Below are 18,730 nucleotides of genomic sequence, written 5' to 3'. Positions count from 1 at the left end.
ATAACTTTTTCTCACTATAAAAGTGGGATTTAAACCCTAATTTCCAAAAATACAGTAGCTAGCTAAAATTAGCATGATTTAATGCTCTGGGTCAACTAAAAGTGACATGTGAACATCAGCTAAAAAAGAAAGGTTCTAAATCCTGTAAATCTCAGTGGGGATTTTTCATTGGCTCATTCTGTTACAATCTTTTTCTCAGGGATAAGGTTTTCTAAGTCAATATTTTCCTAAAAGCCTGCCCTTTTGTCTTCCACTAAATATGGTAGTCTTTGTTTCTTCACTGACCACATGAGAACAGAAGGAAAATTTCTTCTCAGAGAAGACAGAGCAAAGGAATATATGTTTCTTGCCAAAGGTTATCACAGCTTAATGGTATGAAGGAATGTCCACTTCTCTAAACAGAATGTGCTATGCTTTCTGAAGTTGACACCATTTATTTAGTCTCGTGAAATAGCTGGTAAAGTGATCCAGGTTTGAGAGAAATACAAGCTGGGAGAGCCGGCCATGTGCGGCTAACAAGGAGTCATGGAGGGAGCAGAGGTTTCTGGAAGGAGAGGAGTGCAGGGTCAGGGGGCGTATCCTCTTCTCTGCCACTCCCTGCTCCCCAGCCTCAGGGCACTGCTTTCTCGCTCACCTTCCTCTCGTATCTTGCCATATTCCTACCCCCTACCCCTTCCATATTTTTTAATTACCATTTTTCTCTTATACCTGTTCATTCGCTTTTATTTTTTTGGCTCCTGTGCTATAGTTATTTGGGGCGTAGCTTAGCACCTTCACCAGATAGGAATTCAGGTGAAGGCAGAGAAGTTAGCAGGTGCACGCAAACTCTAGATAAGTGTAGGCCTGGGAAGGCTGATTTATAGTCTATCAGTACCCTCTAAGCTAAAGTCAATTGTCTCCAACTCTGGTGTGCCTCAGCATCAGCTGGGAAACCTGTTCAAGCAAAAGATGCTGCATCTCTACCCTAGCCCTCTGGGCTTAGATTTCTGTGTTTATTGAGCAAGTAGCTAAGAACTACTTAGCTAATTTAGAGGGAGGGATGATCTACCAGGAGTGAGAGATACGAGGACACTCCTGAGCAAATTGAGACAGTTGTTCGCCCTATTAGGCTCAAAGACCAGAGCCAAAACCAAATCCACTAAATCTACCTTCTGTCTTTCAATTTCAGTTATTCATAAAAACCCTCATAAACCTCTACCTTCTATGGATATAAAATAGACGTGTTACTTATTTTTGTTTTTCAGTTGTGTCTCAATTATTCCATGGGTTAATGTATATATTAACCCATGGAATAATTATATATGTAATATATATATTATATTATATATAATATATATATTAATATATATACAGCAATATTAATATAATATATGTATATAATATTATATTAATATATATGCAGCAATCTCATAACATTGATTTAAGAACTACGAGATAAAATGTCAGGCACTTAATATAGTGCCTAATTCTAAGTACTCAATAAATATTAGCTATTAATTCTCTCTCTGAATGCCCAAAGGTATTTCCTTTGTGCCTTCTTGAAATACTAATCTCCAGTGAAGGAGGATTCTCACTGGTCTTCTAAACTGACAACTGGTCTGATACATGCCACCTGTTTGTTCAGGCTGAGGAGCTGAGCCATTTTATATAGTCTCCTTCAGAGGCAGGCCCTCTGGCTAGTGTGCCAACCGTATTTGGTTCCTCTCCACTCAATGGCTGCTCCTGGAGAGACCTGCCTACTCTGTACCTTCCTCAGGTTTAGAAGCTTCTCCACACTCACTGTGGCAGGAGGAGTCTTCTCACTTCTTTCTGGATTCTTCTGTGGATGAGGATGATTTTTTTTTTCAGTGCATATCAGTTCAAGACACAGTGATTGCTGTTGGAAATGTGCTTGCAGAAGTTAACTTTCCAACTTCTCTGCCTAGATCTCAGCACTTAAGCTTAAGGTTAATAATAAACCAAGACCCACTTCTTCTAGAAAATAGGTCTTTTCTGTCCACATTCTTTCTTGGTGAAAGAAGGTTTTAGAATGACTGATTTGGCATTTATTGAAACAGTGTTCATCATTAGGACGGTTTATAATTTGCTGACCAGTTGAAACACAAAACAAAAGACGATCCTCTAGGTAGAAGATGCACATTATAACCTCTCCCCATGCTCCTTGCCCTCTTATTGTCCATCTCAGCAACGTGTGTTGGTCTCAAACACCATGGTCTTTTCTCATCCTGTCTGTTTTAGGCTAAACCTAATGTGCATGCTGAAGGGATAACGGCTGCCCTCATGCCCAGAATAACCAAACATGTCATCTGTACAAGCAAGTTGTTTCAGCCACTCTGAGAGAAATTTAGTAGCATACAGGTCAGAAAGTAAGTCCGTGAACTAACTGGAAACACAGCCCAAGACGACTGACTCCCAGCTCCGAGCACTGCACTAGATCACACTTCCTCCCTCCGTGAAAGGCTTCCCATGGCAGGAAGAACCAGAGAGCAAGCCTCTAAATTATACATGACTGTTTGTCTCATTTTCCCTCCACGGCTAATTGAAGATGCAGGGGAGTGCTGCTTTTCTGGCTTCATCTTTCTTTGTCATGTCTTACGTCTCCTCTGTGATGGGGAGGACACTCTGCAATTTCATTTCACGAAGGGTGGAAAGAAGCTTAGTAGTCTTTGAGGAGTCCCAGAATTACGGATTATGTCTTGGTTCACACTGAGACCTGCAGTTCATTCTTGGTTTGTTTACCCTTTTAGACTGAAATAAATAAATCACTTTTGAAAGTCAACCACATGAGATTTATAGTTGGTAGGAAAGGATCATGGATGACTGATGAGAAACTATCACAATATGCAACCAATAGTTACGGAAAATGATGAAAGCACCCTACCTAATGAATTTTAAGCGTGGAGGAATCAAACTTGGATGAGTGTTCACCATAAAAGCTTGGAGTTTGTTATACCTGGTTTAGTCTGGCAAAGATTAGGACTCTGGAGAGTCGAGCCAAGTTGCCAAAAACCATAGTTCTGCTGGGTGAAGTGACTCATGAATCGTATTTTTAAAAGAGAATTCATACATATCTGACAGTATGCACTTTGCATATAGTCCTCATAGCATCTCATTTTCTCTGGTATTTGTTCAGGGGTCTTAGAGAATGAAGCACCTAAACTATTAATAAAATGTCACAAATGATAAAGAAAAATAATGATGTCAACTCACCCTGGATAACTGTAGGATGACTCATTACTTCTGGATATTTTTTGCTCTATTTACAAAAATACCAGCATTACTTAGGTGTAGGGCTGTCTGTGAAATACACATTTCATCACCTTCTTCCCAAAGAGTCATTGATTATTAAGTTGCACAATAGACTTAAACATGCTCATTCAGATTTGTACCAGCTAAAGCTTTATGCCTCCAGCCTGTTCACTCCTATCTTTCATATAATATGGAGTGTAGGCATAGTATGGAATTTGTATGGATAGAAATGAAGGGCTTCAATGGGGAAGTCTAGCCTTGGATGTCTGGTGGTGGGCAGGGAAGCACCATTTGAGAGCTCAGTGATATAAGTGGAGGTGTGTTTGGGGGATCGTAAAAGGCAGTGCATGCAGAAGGAAGAGACATAAGAAGAAAGAAGTCTGGGTCAACACTTCTGTAATTCTTTGTGTGTGGAAAAAACAAAAAGACAAAATAAACAAAATGTTGTCATAATAGATAATGGGATGTGAATAGGGGGTAATATAATTCCAGAATGTCAGTCCCGCATGGGCTTTGCCGGTCCCGTCATTCTCTTCATTCCTTAGATGAGGATCTGTCTCCAGGAAGGGCTGAGAGGCCAGTGCCCCTTCTCAGTGTCATTCTGATGAGTTGTCTGCTGACCCCGAGTCTGGATTTCTTAACTTCCTCCCTCATCCTTTTTTCTACTGACATGCTGCCTTTAGGAATGAATAGAGCACCAGGAAAACTTGGAGTCATGTCAAATGTACAAATTCCTTCTATTCAAGGATTATATTCTCTATCGCTTACATTGTGAGATTTTTTTTTTCTTCAATTTCTTCCAATATATGTAGGTCATCATAGTTAGGGTACTGCTTATCCTTACCAAGAAAGCTCTTGTATGGAGAATGTAGCTAAAAAAAGAAGCAGAGAATAAGAAATGGAGATAGTTTTAAGATAAAGTAGTAAAGTGCCACTCTAGTTAGTATATTTACTTAGCTTACGTATACAGTTTAGCTTCTTTATTTAGCTTCTATATGCCAAGAACTTCTCAAACAGATTTAAAATAGTCCATGTCTCCTTCCCTTCTCTATGATTGAAGGGTTCCTAGGGACCTCTACATTGCCTCTCTGCCAAATTCCTTAGCTAATCAGAAGCTGAGCTGCTACTCTCTCTCATGGTTTTCTCATCTCTTCATTGGCTCCATCTTATGTCCTTTGACTAGGCAACATTTTTGCAGAATAATATCTGTGCTGTCCATAACCATCAAACCATTAGCCGTCCGGCTTTCCCCACCAGGGTGTCTCCTTATTAGGCTTTATGAAGCACTGAGTCTCAAAAGACTGCTCATAGCTCTGGTTGCCATAACAAAGTTATGGGGGCTTAAACAACAGGAATGTATTTCTTACAGTTCTGGAGACTAGGAGGCCTAAGGTCAAAATACCATATATTTGATTCCTGGTGAGTATCCTCCTCCATGTCCTGCAGATGGCTATCTTCTCACTGTTTTCTCACAAGATAAGCATAGTAACTTCCTATCTTTTCCTCCTCTCAGGATGACACTAATCCTATGAAGGAGGCCCCACCTTCGTGACCTCAACTAAATTTAACTACCTTGCAAAGTCTACGCCTGAAAATACTTTCAAATTGGGGGTTAAGGTCTCAACATATGAATTTGAGGGAGTTGCACATATTTAGTTTGTAACAACTGTCCCTGGCCATACTAGCTTGAGATTCATTAGAAAGGTATAGAGTGGGAAGCCCAGCTTGCCAGGCAGGCAGCTTTAAGATTTCTCTTCAGGCAGAGGCCTTATAGCAAGCAGTCCATATTGCTAAACAGATCTCTTTTGCACCATGGTTGACAGCTCAGCTACAAGGATACAAGTGCAAACCAGGCAGTCAGCAGCGCTGCCTAGGCTCAGATGCCTCAATACTCATAGCAGCCAATGTTTCCAACAGATCTATGGGCATGGTTGCCATTGTATATGATGAGGGGCATGACAGAAAAGTCACCACGTTTGGGGATACCCAACAGTATGAAGACCACTTTGGATTATTTAGTTTAATTTTAGGTTCCTCCAGGACTAGACCCAGTTTGCCAATCAGAGTCATTTTTCCTGTAGGTGCTATTCGTAAGTAACATAGTTGGTATATACCAAGTGACCAGGGGAACAGAGCTTCACCATTCACTGGAGGTCAAGTTCTCACAAGGAAGGAAAAAGACTTCTGGTAACCATTATCCAACACTTTTGGATTGGTGGACACCTTTTCTTCTATCTTACTTCTTCTCAGAGCCATTGTTAAGAGCACTGGATTATTTTGGGAAGTTATCACAAAGAGCTTCATACTTTTAACTTGATCAGGAGATAAGTTATGCTAATAGTATACACTTTTCTCCCAGCTCTCCTTAGCATATTACTTTTACCAGAATCCCAGACACTAATGACACACTTGATGCTATATTTAGTAAAAGTCATTTATAATATCTGCATGATGGATTAACTTTTACAGGAACTCTTTAATAATATAATGTTGTATTCTGAGTAACAGCCTAATGCATAAGTTAAATAAGTTAATACAGAGATATAATAATCATAATAAGTGTTGGTTCATCAATAAGCATCTGTTTGGAAGCTCCAGTGAATCATGTCCTGTTCTGGACTCTGGAAATTTATGGTGAAAAAGATGAAAAAAAAATTATTTAAAGAGCTTGTATTGGACTGATGAGATACTGTCAACAGGTTTAAAAACTAATATGATTTCAGTTATAGTCAGGTGATGCAGTGGAATGTGAGACAGTATAGGGTGGAGTGCAGTGGAGTGCGGTGGGGTGGCTAGGTGTGGCAGAGGAATGAGGAATGGCAGATTTAACCAGAAAGATCAGGACCAGTCAAGGCCCATGGGAGGAGATGCCATCTGAGTTGAGGCACAAGGACTTGAGAAAGGGACACCTCTGCCCAGTCCAATGGAGGAGCATCCTAAAGAAAAAGGTGCAAATGCCCAGAGATAGAAAAGTATTAGATATGCACCTAAATTGTGATAGCAACACATATTGTACTTATGGCCAATAATTACTGAGCATACTCTGTGCTGGGCACTGTGTTAAGTGAGTACTTAATGCTCATTACCTCCTCTGTTTTTCTTTTTCTTTTTTTTTTTTTGTATTTTTTTTTATTGGAGTTCAACTTGCCAACATATACTATAGCGCCCAGTGTTCATCCCATCAAGTGTCCTGCTCAGTGCCCATCACCCAGTCACCCCATCCCCCCGCCCACCTCCCCTTCCACTACCCCTTGTTCATTTCCCAGAGTTAGGAGTCTCTTGTTTTGTCACCCTCTCTGATTTTTCACACTCATTTTCTCTCCTTTCCCCTATAACCCCTTTTACTATTTTTTATATTCCCCGTATGAATGAAACCATATAATGATTATCCTTCTCTGACTGACTTACTTCACTGAGCATAATACCCTCCAGTTCCATCCACGTCGAATCTAATGGTGGGTATTCATCGTTTCTAATGGCTGAGTAATATTCCATTGTATGTGTGTATATTTATTATTAATATTAATATATATCACATTTCTTTATTCATTCATCCTTCGATGCACACTGAGGCTCCTTCACAGTTTGGCTATTGTGGACATTGCTGCTATAAGCACTGAGTTGCAGGTGTCCTGCCGTCTCACTGTATCTGTATCTTTGGGGTAAATCCCCAGTAGTGCAATTGCTGGGTTGTAGGGTAGCTCTATTTTTAACTCTTTGAGGAACCTCCACACAGGTTTCCAGAGTGGCTGTACCAGTTCACATTCCCACCAACAGTGCAGGAGGGTTCCCCGTTCTCCACATCCTCTCCAACATTTGTTGTTTCCTGTCTTGTTAATTTTCACCATTCTCACTGGTGTGAGGTGGTATCTCATTGTGGTTTTGATTTGTATTTCCCTAATGGCAAGTGATGCGGAGCATTTTCTCATGTGCTTCATGGCCATGTCTATGTCTTCTTTGGTGAAATTTCTGTTCATGTCTTCTGCCCATTTCATGATTGGATTATTTGTTTCTTTGCTGTTGAGTTTAATAAGTTCTTATAGATCTTGGATCCTAGCCCTTTATCTAATATGTCATTTGCAAATATCTACTCCCATTCTGTAGGTTGCCTTTTAGTTTTGTTGATTCGGCAGTGTGGCAGGATACAAATCAATGCCCAGAAATCAGTGACATTTCTATATACTAATAATGAGACTAAAGAAAGAGAAATTAAGGAGTCAGTCCCATTTATAATTCCACCCAAAAGCATAAGATATCCAGGAATAAACCTAACCAAAGAGGTAAAAATCTATACCCTAAAAACTACAGAACACTTCTGAAAGAAATTGAGGAAAACACAAAGAGATGGAAAAATAGTCTATGCTTATGGATTGGAAGAATTAATACTGTGAAAATGTCTATGCTACCCAGGGCAATTAACACATTCAGTGCAATCCCTATCAAAATACCATAGACTTTCTTCAGAGAGTTGGAACAAATCATCTTAAGATTTGTGTGGAATCAGAAAAGACCCCAAATAGCCAGGGGAATATTGAAAAAGAAAACCAGAGCCGGTGACATCACAATGCCGGAAATCAAGTAGTACTACAAAGCTGTGGTCATCAAGACAGTGTGGTACTGGCACAAAAACAGACACATAGATCAATGGAACAGAACAGAGAACCCAGAAATGGGCCCTCAATTCTATGGTCAACTAATATTCGACAAAGCAGGAAAGACTATCCACTGGAAAAACGACAGTCTCTTCAATAAATGGTGCTGGGACAATTGGACAGCCACATGCAGAAGAATGACACTAGACCATTCTCTTACACCATACACAAAGATAAACTCAAAATGGATGAAAGACCTAAATGTGAAACGAGAATCCATCAAAATCCTAGACGAGAACACAGGCAACACCCTTTATGAACTTGGCCACAACAACTTCTTGCAAGATACATCTATGGAGGCAAGGGAAACAAAAACAAAAATGAACTATTGGGACTTCATCAAGATGAAAAGCTTCTCATTTCTTTTTTAAACCATGCACAAGACTTTACAGATGAAAAACCTGAGCCCACAGAGGTGGGCTTCAAGTCACATAGGTTTTAGGTTTTGTATCTGAGACTTGAGCGCAGGTCCAAGGCCTAGACTCTAAAGCCGCCTCCTCAAGCCAAACCCAGAGTTTTCTAGAACCAGGTTGTTGTCACTGCCTTCAGCCTTGCTCTGCTTCTGAAAAGCTGACTGAGACTACAAAAAAAGAAGATGCCAAGAGTGATCAAGGAGAAATAAAAAGCACATGTATTTGGCCAGGCAAGCATTACTTTGCAGTCTATTAGCTACAGTTAAATATTTAACACCTTTGAAAGCTCTGGGTTGATGACATTTTCAAATTGCCAATTTCTGTTTACTTTGGGGCAGACTGCAACGTTACTATATTCAAGATCAGTCAGCCTAGCCTTGCTCTGCTGAAACAGAGTGGTTCACTCTTAACACCCAAGGCAGAAGTTGGCTAACATTGTCTAAACAAACCAGTTTCAACAGAATTTTAAAGTTACTCAGAGATATATTGCTGTCAGAAAATATTTCTCTGAAAAGGCACAAAATTCTGCAGCATGACTCATTATTTACTGACTGGTTTTGTAGCAAATAACGTGCTTTTTAAAATGGAGGGCTGCAGCCAGAAAAAATAAACCCCTTTGGAAAACACACAATTCAGTTTCATTTGCCTTTAAAACCTTTTTTTTTTTTTTTCCCCATTTGTACTTTTTTTTTTTCTTCCCATTTTAATGAGTATTGGCCTGGAGAAACACCCAAACATCTTTTCACAGATAACTATTTTAAAAGAACAGCATCTGGTTAATCTATCAAAACTATACCTTACAGATTTGGGGGGTGCATCTCTTATATTAATATTAATAATCATAATAGCTCTTCTGTGTTAGACCTTCACTATGTGCAGACACAGGTCAAAGCACTGTGTCAACAACCTACATTACACACTGAGAATATTCCATTTTACAGATGAAGAAGCAGAGACCAGGAGACTGACTCTCTTTCATCCCCTCACAACCATCTCCAGAAAAATGTGTCTAGTATCTCTTGTTGAACCCCAATGTCGCAAGGAGGTAATGAACTAATACTACCTTGATCCATTAATGTATTTTTCTGGTTGATCTTTACAAGGTATGATCAATTATATATATTCTTTTGGAAGGCCAGAAAAAAATTGGTGCTTCTGCCCTTGGATTCACTAGAGGGAGTGTGGAAACCCCCACATGATAGGCAGTTACTAGGCCAATTGCAATGTTTATGTATGTATCACTAAACATGACATTAAAACATTTCATTCAGGCTTACTTGTTCCTGTTAAACCATCAATTATATCCATCTCCTTCTCTCTTGACTGGTTGGTAGGCATTCAGAAATGTCAGGTAGCTTTAGAGGTGAGTAGGATTTGGGACATTCTTTTACCAAATAATGACTAGCTACAAAGAGTAAGTACAGTTAAGTTAATGTTATGAGTAAGCATATTTGCCCAGTTTTGTTTCCTTATCCACAGAGATACCTCTAATAAAAAAAAAAAAAGAAAGAAAGAAAGAAAGAAAGAAAGAAAGAAAGAAAGAAAGAAAGAAAGAAAGAAAGAAAGAAAGAAAGAAAAAAAAGATTGGGACTTAAAGCCACATCTGGGTGAGTTCAAACCCCATGATCTTCCAAAAAAAGACACACTTCTCCTCTCGTTGGTCATCCTTCTGACCCCAGTATAGCTTTCTAGTTGATACCATGTTGTCATCATTGCAAAACCATAGATAAAAGTATTTCGCATAGGGGATGAAACTTGAGTGCTCAAGCAAATGTTCATTTCCTCTCCCAAGCTCCCTTTCTTGCTTTTTTATATTCTCCCCTTTTCTGGATTCTTATCTCCTCTAATCTGGCAATTCTTTATATCTCCTAACTCTTCTGTTAGCTAAGATTGATGCCTCCTTCCAATATTGGCTAAGCCAAGTTATGCCTTTCCATTTGCCCAGATGACTCTCCCAGACCCAGCAAATCACATTCTAGTCTTCATTCAGTGTTCCATGTGCTCCAATGCAACTTCTTTGTTGCCAACGAGGTTTTTATTGTTTGCTTAACAAAATTATTTCATTAAATGAATGGCTTTAGGGATTCATTTGGTTTTATTACTGGCTTGGGAAAAAGATATGCAGCTTTTGTTAGAGTATATCAAAAAATGGGATCTGTACCTATATAGACATTATTTTTTATGATTTATTTCCCTGAATAGTAATAAAACTCTTTTATAGGTTTACTTTAATACATTTAATTGCCGCCTTGAGAATTCCAAAGCTAATACGTGAAGTGATACTGCTAATGTTTGTTACATTCCGGATCAGTAAATCAGTCATTCATGAATTGGTATCTAGATCTATAGATCTATATAGATCTACATCTGTATCTACATCTACATGTATATGTAGATTTATATTCTATATATTAGACCAACTAGGAGTCCTCTTTCATTAAGTTTGAGCTGCCATATTTTAAAAAAATACTACTTCCAACTAAAATATATTAAGGGAAAAGCAAGTTATCAAGTCTACCGGACTTATATTTATAACGCCAGAGGAACACTCAGTGTAAGTGAGATCTTGAAAGAAAAGTCAAAGGTGAACTTTTTCAATGCTGGTAATTAATTCTTGCTTTACATAGGCTAATTGAGGGCAATCATTGAATACTTGATGTCATTTCATTTCCTAGCTGTCAATGAGACTACAACCTGCTTTTTCTGCTAAATCTGTTAACCTCTGGGCTTCCCTTTGCTGGTAGAGGGATGTTAAAGATAGAGGGACACCAAGAGCTTTGTTCTTTTTTTTTTGTGAACGTCAGTATTTTTCTTCAATAGAATGTTGTTCTCCTTTGACAGATTTTTCTTTTTCTAATATCTCTGTTAAGGCACACATATACACAAACACAAAACAGCAGCATATTTTTGTACTTTGGGTACTAAAATGAATAAACTAGAGGATGGTTTCATGGATAGTCTGCTTTATGTTGCAAATTAACTAATGCTCCAATACATGCAAATACATTCAGTAATTCACTCAGCATGTGGTTACTGCGTATCTAAGAGGTTACAGGTATTGTGCTAAGTATTGGAGAGGTGAGAAAGGTGATGTTAATTCTGCCTTCAAGCAGGTAAGATATCAATGTTGAGATTGGGGTGCACTTATTTGGATGTAGCTTTATGCATCACTGGTAATTTTCTTGGGTAACCAATTACAATTGTTGACCCTGTCCCTCTTCCAAGCTTCTATCCTAGAACAAGTCACTATGCAATCTTTCCCAGCCCTTTCACTAATTCCTCTTTTCCTTAGTCCTCATCCCTATCCAGCTAAATCCCATTTCAGGTAAATCGCTTACTTGGCAATGGCTGAGCCCATAAAGCCAAGTCTTCCTCGGGGAAAGATGTGTATTTACATGTGCTTTGGGTTCCTGGATTGCTGGATACATTTGCCTTGATGGCCAGTGAGATTATGGCCATGTATCCTTCCATCAAGTAACTCAGAGAACTATAGCAAATCTGAGTTGAACAAATCACTTTTCTTCTAAAGGATAATTGATATAAATATTTATGTTTTTTTTTCTTAAACACAATTTTGATCTCACCATATGTTTAAACTTAGTGTTTTACTCTTTGTTTTTTTTTATGTCTAATTAACAGTGATACTCCTCTACTCTATAAAAAAAGACTATTCTGCCCCCCTTTTTTTTTCCCAGATTTCCCAAATGTATGCACATGATCTCCTGCAACAGGAAAACTATACTCTCCATTGTTGGAGTTTGTAGTAAAGGGTTTGGGATATTTTTTCTTTTCCTTATAAATCTAAGGAATGGTTATCTTACAAAAGAGAAATTGGACTCAGATTTTATATTTACCTGCCAAACCTACTTTTCCTTCTCCTATTGTTTTTTCAACCCAGTGTATTATTTATATCACATTCTGTACATAGTTTTGTGTTCTTTGAAAGCATGGACTGAGACTACCATCTTTATAACCCACCCAGAACTTACTGTGAACAACACAGCAAAGAAACTAAACACATTGGGTTGAATTTTTTGGGCCTTAATCAATGTTAATTAGTTGGGTTTTTTTTTTTTTTTTGTATAAGCAATATAATTTTTATCCCCTGAGCATTTTGACATACTTAATGACATTCTAAATTATGTTGGCTTCTTCAACTCTTTCTAGTGTCTGCAGTTAAAAATTATTGATCATAAGTTCATAAATCATAAGTCTAGAGATAATTTAGAAAAATAGTACAAAGCCCCAAAGTATTCATGTAATGGTAGATGACGTCACTTGCCTGAAGTTCCAATAATGCTGGAACTGAATTGGATAGGGTGCTCTTGCATCCACTCTTGTCCTTCACAATGTTACTCAATTTCAGAGATTGCTTTATTATCCTCAAAACAGTCAAATGACATCTGTTTAGTATAATCTCTATTTCTGCCCCAGTGTTTACTGTGTCCCATTTTCTATGTGGGTCAGTTCTTTGTCCTCTTACCAAACAGGGATGATGGCAGTTGTGAATACAGATCACCTCCTCCCCTGGTTTCTTCCGAGCCACCTTAGAATTAATGTTTGGCAAATGACAACTTATGTCATCTGATGGATGATGAGACTCTTTCACTCTATGGAGAAAGACTATTCCGGGCTTTTCTTCAGATTCCCCAGATGCATGCACATGATCCTCTGGGATGGGAAGACTATACTGTTTCTACTGTTAGAGTTTGTAGAAAAGGATTGAGGACATTTTTAAAATAATTCTATGGAATGCTAGTTATCTTACAAAAGGGAATCAAACCCAAAATATTTAGAGGAGAGTACCAAGATCAGAAGTTAGGTAAGAATAAGGTAAAAGTAGTACAATTATGTTTAATTGGACATGATAGTCAAGGAGACATAATGAAGAAGGGAAATGAATATGGATTCAAGATAAAAAAAAATAATGACAGCAATTTTTTTCTCAAAATGTGAAGAAAACGTATATCAGCAACTCAGAATGAAATACATATGTGTGTTTATGTGTGTATATATCAAATTCATTAACTGTATACTTAAAGAAAAACACAACTTTTTTTCCTGAAGAGTACATCACCATAGGCTACACACATAGTCAACTACATTCCTCCATACCAGATTCCATTAGCTATTATAAATAATTAGCTCAGCCATCATTGTGGGTTTTTTTTTTTCCGATCTCTTCATCTTCAAATGACCCCTGGCTTAGTTGAATTGTTAAAAACAGCATATAAAACAACCCCTGAAGCCTTCTCTAACTGCTGCACAGCATTCTTCATTATTAAACAGCTGGCATTCTTGCTATATGAAATTTCATTAAATTAACCTTAATGGCTTAATGTTTCCAAAAAAAAAAAAAAAGTAGATTTTTAGATATAACTTCTGCCATTATCCAATATAACTTCTGTTAAAGATATGGCATTGTTGATGTTTAAAACAAGTCTTAGGATGGTTGATAAATCTGCAATTTGTCCTTATCTTCGAATCTTTATTTGGGGCTTCACCTTTATTTTTCTTTGTTCCTGTTTCTTTATTTCCATAGAAAAATGTATTAACACAAAATAACTGGATTTTATGTGATATAATAGATTCTTTAAAAATTTCTGTTTGACCTTATTGAGTGAAACTTTATTTTTTGATGATCTCTGTTGTGTGAAGTATTGTTATAGGCACGCATAAAAATGGACCCATAAAATCAAATATATTTTCTTACAGACTAAAAAAAAATGTATAATGATACTTCTTTAACCATTTATTCTCTACTAACAAAAGGCTTTCATGTGCATTGCTTTGATCCTGGGAAGACTATAGGATTTATTCTTATTTTGTGAATGCAAAACAGGCGTTCAGAGACAATTAATTGACTTACTCAAGTTAAGGGATGGTTATGGAAAGATCAGGATCCATACTTGGTGCATGTCTAGGGCCCTTTATACTAAATTCTCATCCCTGGAATTTGAATGCTGAAAATGTATGTTAGTAGCATTTGAAAATGTCACTATGAGAAACATAGGGAAGGGGGCAAAGGCCATCAACGACATTGGGAATGACCCTATGGGATCATTCCACAGATTAGGATGATATAATCTAAGTTTATCTGAGCTGCCTTATTGAGCCATAACATTAGACATAGGACAAATAAACAGGGCTAATACGTTAATGAGATCTGGTATATGACTCTTTGTAAGTGTATACAGAAGTAAAATGTCTTTTCTTTTAGGATCAGCACCCTTGAAAAAATAAAATGCCTATTTTTAAAGTAACAAAAGTTGTAGGCAGTTCCATAATAAATGTCCATGATCACACCACTCATGACTGATGCTCTCCAAAGTCATATGCAGTATCTCAACCTACACTGAAAAATGCCATATTTTCCCACCCACCACACTTCCATCATGCAGCCTCCATTCCCTTCTAGATGCTTCTTCCCCAACCCCTTGCTCAAGTTTATGCTTCTGTGCATGCTTCTGTGCTTTTAGTGATTCTGTTCCTTCTTCCTAGAATGATCTTGCCGCTTATTGCCTCTTCTGTGAGAGTGATGCATTCTTCATGATCTTTCTCAATTGCCTTGCTAGAATTGCCTCAGCCACTTTGTTGCAAAAGCATTTGGTTTATACCATAAAATCTTAAGTAGAAATTATAACTTCACACAATGATTAGCTGTAAATGTCCCAGGGTCTTTGATCATACTGTGCTATGCTCACCATGGCATCCCTCTGCCTAACATAATACCGTGTATGTAAGGTAGGGCTTATAAACTGAATCTTTATTTAATGGAATCACACAGAGATAATCAGAGGGAGGGTGGGGTTTGAAATAGGGTGACAGATAGAATAATAGGCTCTATTCATGACTTAGAAAGAGTGATTTTTTTTTTCTGAGTTTGAGAACTATTAGAAGTACTTGTTTCCTGTGGGTCCAGCTCACAGATCAAGGAGACCTGAATATTTGCTTCTACATGACTGGACCGGAGCCACCCTATATGGATATTTTGGCTGCTGTTTGCTTCCTTCCATCTAGACTATTCTATCTATACCTCTGGGACCACTAAGCAGCCCTCCTCCTCAAAGTGTGGGCTTTTACAGCCTCATTCTGCTCACAGTAACTTTCCACAAAAGCACATACCTTTTCAGCTTCTCTCTCAGATACAGAATGAAATTTCTCAGGTCAAGGTTTATTTTGAGTTTATTTTATATGCTTCAGAAGGCTACTGCTAAAACCTCTTTTTCTAGCCTTGATCCTCTTCTTGGGTGTATCCCTAAGAGAAGTGGCCTGTCACTTACATGCCTACTTGAAGAGAAATTCTGAAAGTTGCTTTAAATTCATGCTTGTATGTCTTTGGAAACTGGAATTATAGCCAAATTAATCATGTTCTCCATGGAAATGGGTGAGTGATTGTGATTTGTATGCCTTGAAACACGTACAAATAGCCATAACAAAGACCCAGATGGTATCTGAAGGCTGAAGAACTTCAGGGGTGGGTGGGCCAGTAAGGTGGTAAGACAGTGTTTCATGCAGGATGTAAACTTTAAGTGAACTCTGCATAATAAATAAATTGAATTGAAGTGGAAATGGCCCAGGTTCCTGGAAAAACTTGAACAATGGTACAGAGATATAAAAGAGATATGTGCTTAAGAATAGCAAGTAATCTCATTCTCCAGAGGAGAGGATTTTGTAGGCATCTAGTTAGATGCCTTAACTAACAAGGTGCCATTAATACCAAGAAGAAAAAAGGTTCATTCACTAGAAAGCCAGTGATTAGATGTTAAAATTATGATCCTAGGTGACAAATCTGGCAGCATCAGAAGACTAGAGGCAGGGGAATCATTTCAAAGGTTTTCGATTATCCAGACATGAGGGATAAAGGCCTGGATTGGAGTAGAAGGAAGGAAATATATTGTACAGAATGTGATAAATGGAGTAGAAAAGGAGGATATAGTCTTTCAGAAAAATTTTTATAAGTTTTGAAAATGTATTGCATTGGTTCTTTAGGCCTGGCATGTGTAATTGCCATCCGGGGATTTGTTTTTATGGCTCATTGGTGTGGCACTGTTCCTGAAGGCCTGGGGTGGGGCTGAGGAATTGATGTTTTAAGAGAATGACTCAATCCTTTCTGACACAGGTGGTCCATAGATCATAATTTGAGACGCACCAATTTAATCCGTTTGAGGAAGGAAAGAGAAGTGAGGTCCTGGCGACTGTCATGAGACAATTATCCTGTGCAATCCCCTTTATTGATTGTTTTCTGATTTCAAACTTTATTCTCTAGCCATGTGTTAATTTCATATTGTAGAATAAATCCCGGGGACTTAGGAATAAATGTGGAAAAGGAAGAATGGAGAGGAGAACCCCCCCATAACCACCATCATGAGAGTTTTCTGGAGCACTGGAAATGCTGCCCTGGGATTCTGAGGGGTTGCCTGCTGACCAGGGATGTAGGGAGCCCCAGATCCAGATGTTGTGGTCAAAACCAGAGGACTGGGCAGAGTAAGATAGTGAGGAAGGATAGAAAAGACCTGAAAACAAAACAGTACATTCTCCCCAAAAGTGGAAACAAGGGGAAGAAGGTTAAGGAGCAAAATACTTGAAATAGGAACTTTGAGAGAGCTCCAGGATGGTCCTAGTCCGCAAAATTAGAAGAGGTTCACACCTTAGGCTAGACTCTTGTTTTTGTTTCTCGTTCAAGAGCTCTAGGCTTTTGATCACCATAATACTTGCCATGATTTTGACTATCATCGTATTAAAAGGCTACAGTACATAAGGAGAAAAATAGCTTATTGTTCAGATGAGCGTCTTTTCAGAGTGGACATAATGACTATATTCTCTTCCCTTTTTTACTAATGAAATGACATAAGCTATTAGGCATATACACAGCTACTGTACAATGTCAGCTAGTCAGCTGCAAAATTTCAAGCTGGAAAAAAAATTGTGAGCCATTAAAACGCAATAAAGCATCTGAAGACTGAAAACTTTCATTCAGTCAAACATAAAAGTTAATGAAATTATTTAAATACATGCAGTCCAGAAACCGTTTAAAAATCCCTTGCATGCTGTGACTAAGCAACCTGGAGTATATTCGAATGAAAAATTATACACATGCAGAAAACAAGAGGTTAATAAGGATTGTCACTGAAACCTGAACCCAGTTTGGTGAGTAGCATGAGATTAGTCTTTGAGTTTAGAAAAATGTGATTTTACTTCCAACCTAGCAAGCCTATTATGTCTGCATTTCCTCAGACTTTTACATGGCCTTGAGCAATTTGGGCTGAAGCCAGATATAACATTTTTATTTCAGCAAATCACTTCCCATTGTTGTACATTTTAAGGATGTACTGAAAGGTACTTTCATGTCTGGAAATATCAGCTGATCCCCCAGCAATGATACCTCACTTACGGGGGCCTTTATATAAACCACAATGTTTTCTTTAACAATTAAACTATCTTAGGAATGGTAATAAATGCTAACTACTCTATTACCACATTTTGAAAGAAAAAAACTCTTCTTTTTAAAGAGTTCTGTTTACTTAATCTGGAAAAGATGTCTTATCCTTTTAATAATCCCTTTTCTTGAAAAAAAAAAAAAAGGCTACTTTATATGAGAGTGGCTGTCAACTTTTTCTGCAAGGGGCTAAAGAGTAAATATGTTTTGCTTTGTGGGACCATACAGTCTCTCCCCCAACTACTCAACTCTGTCATTTTAGTGTAAAGCAGCCACACACAATATATAAATAAATGGGTATGTCTGTTTTCCAATAAAACTTTATTTATAAAAACAGACAGCCATATTTGGCCTGTAGGCTATAGTTTTCTAGCCCCTGTGCTATGAGATTGTTTGTCTAACATGTCAGCAGTGTAAATATGCTTGTGATTTAACACGTGGAGTTATATCCCATACCTCTGACTGCAATATCATGATAGCTATGCATCATAACTCAAGTTATGAACATTGCCCAATTTTGAGATTTTCATTAAAGACATGAAGCACATATGTAGAGCTGGCAGGGATTTGGAATGTATTCAGAAATTCTCTAAGATACAGGATATAGTTTACTAGTTCTACTAAGTTAACAATGGAGTGTATTATACCACTACAGATGGGATTTGGAAAAATAGCACTTACTAAAATATCTCTTTAATCCTTCTCACTCTTTACACACATGTACAAACCCTGTCTGCCTGACAAATGTTTAGTACCTCTCTAAAAAGTTCTTTCTCTAGCCCTATCTGTAGACTAGGTGAGATACCTCCTAAATGCATTGATTTCTATTTGTAGTTCTTATGTTCTATTGGACTAATGTGCTTGACACAGGCAAAAAGACTGAGAGAATAGGTAAGCAGCTAGGCAGGGGCCATGTACTAAAGGGCTTTCTGGGCCATGGTTGATGGCTGCATTAATGTAAGAGCAATGGAAGCCAG

At 38.0% G+C, this 18,730-nt stretch overlaps 1 protein-coding gene and 1 long non-coding RNA gene across 4 annotated transcripts in view; one reads left to right on the top strand and one right to left on the bottom strand.

Moving 5' to 3' along the window:
* Positions 1-18,730, top strand: part of GPC6 (glypican 6) — a 1,088,426-nt gene that overhangs the window by 496,216 nt on the left and 573,480 nt on the right. The gene's annotated exons all lie outside the window — the stretch shown is intronic.
* The window catches only part of LOC140607941 (uncharacterized), a 54,543-nt gene continuing 39,328 nt past the window's right edge, over positions 3,516-18,730 (bottom strand). Inside the window, exon 7 of one of the 2 annotated variants that reach the window (XR_012009856.1) lies at positions 3,516-4,121. This is a non-coding gene — a long non-coding RNA (uncharacterized lncRNA). The remainder of the gene's footprint in view (positions 4,122-18,730) is intronic. The other variant, XR_012009857.1, reaches the window with a different exon arrangement.

Source organism: Canis lupus, chromosome 17 (genome assembly GCF_048164855.1).
Source record: "Canis lupus baileyi chromosome 17, mCanLup2.hap1, whole genome shotgun sequence".
Classification (NCBI taxonomy): Eukaryota; Metazoa; Chordata; class Mammalia; order Carnivora; family Canidae; genus Canis; species Canis lupus.
The sequence above is the reverse complement of the archived record's forward strand: the minus strand, read 5'-3'. Positions and strand labels throughout refer to the sequence as shown.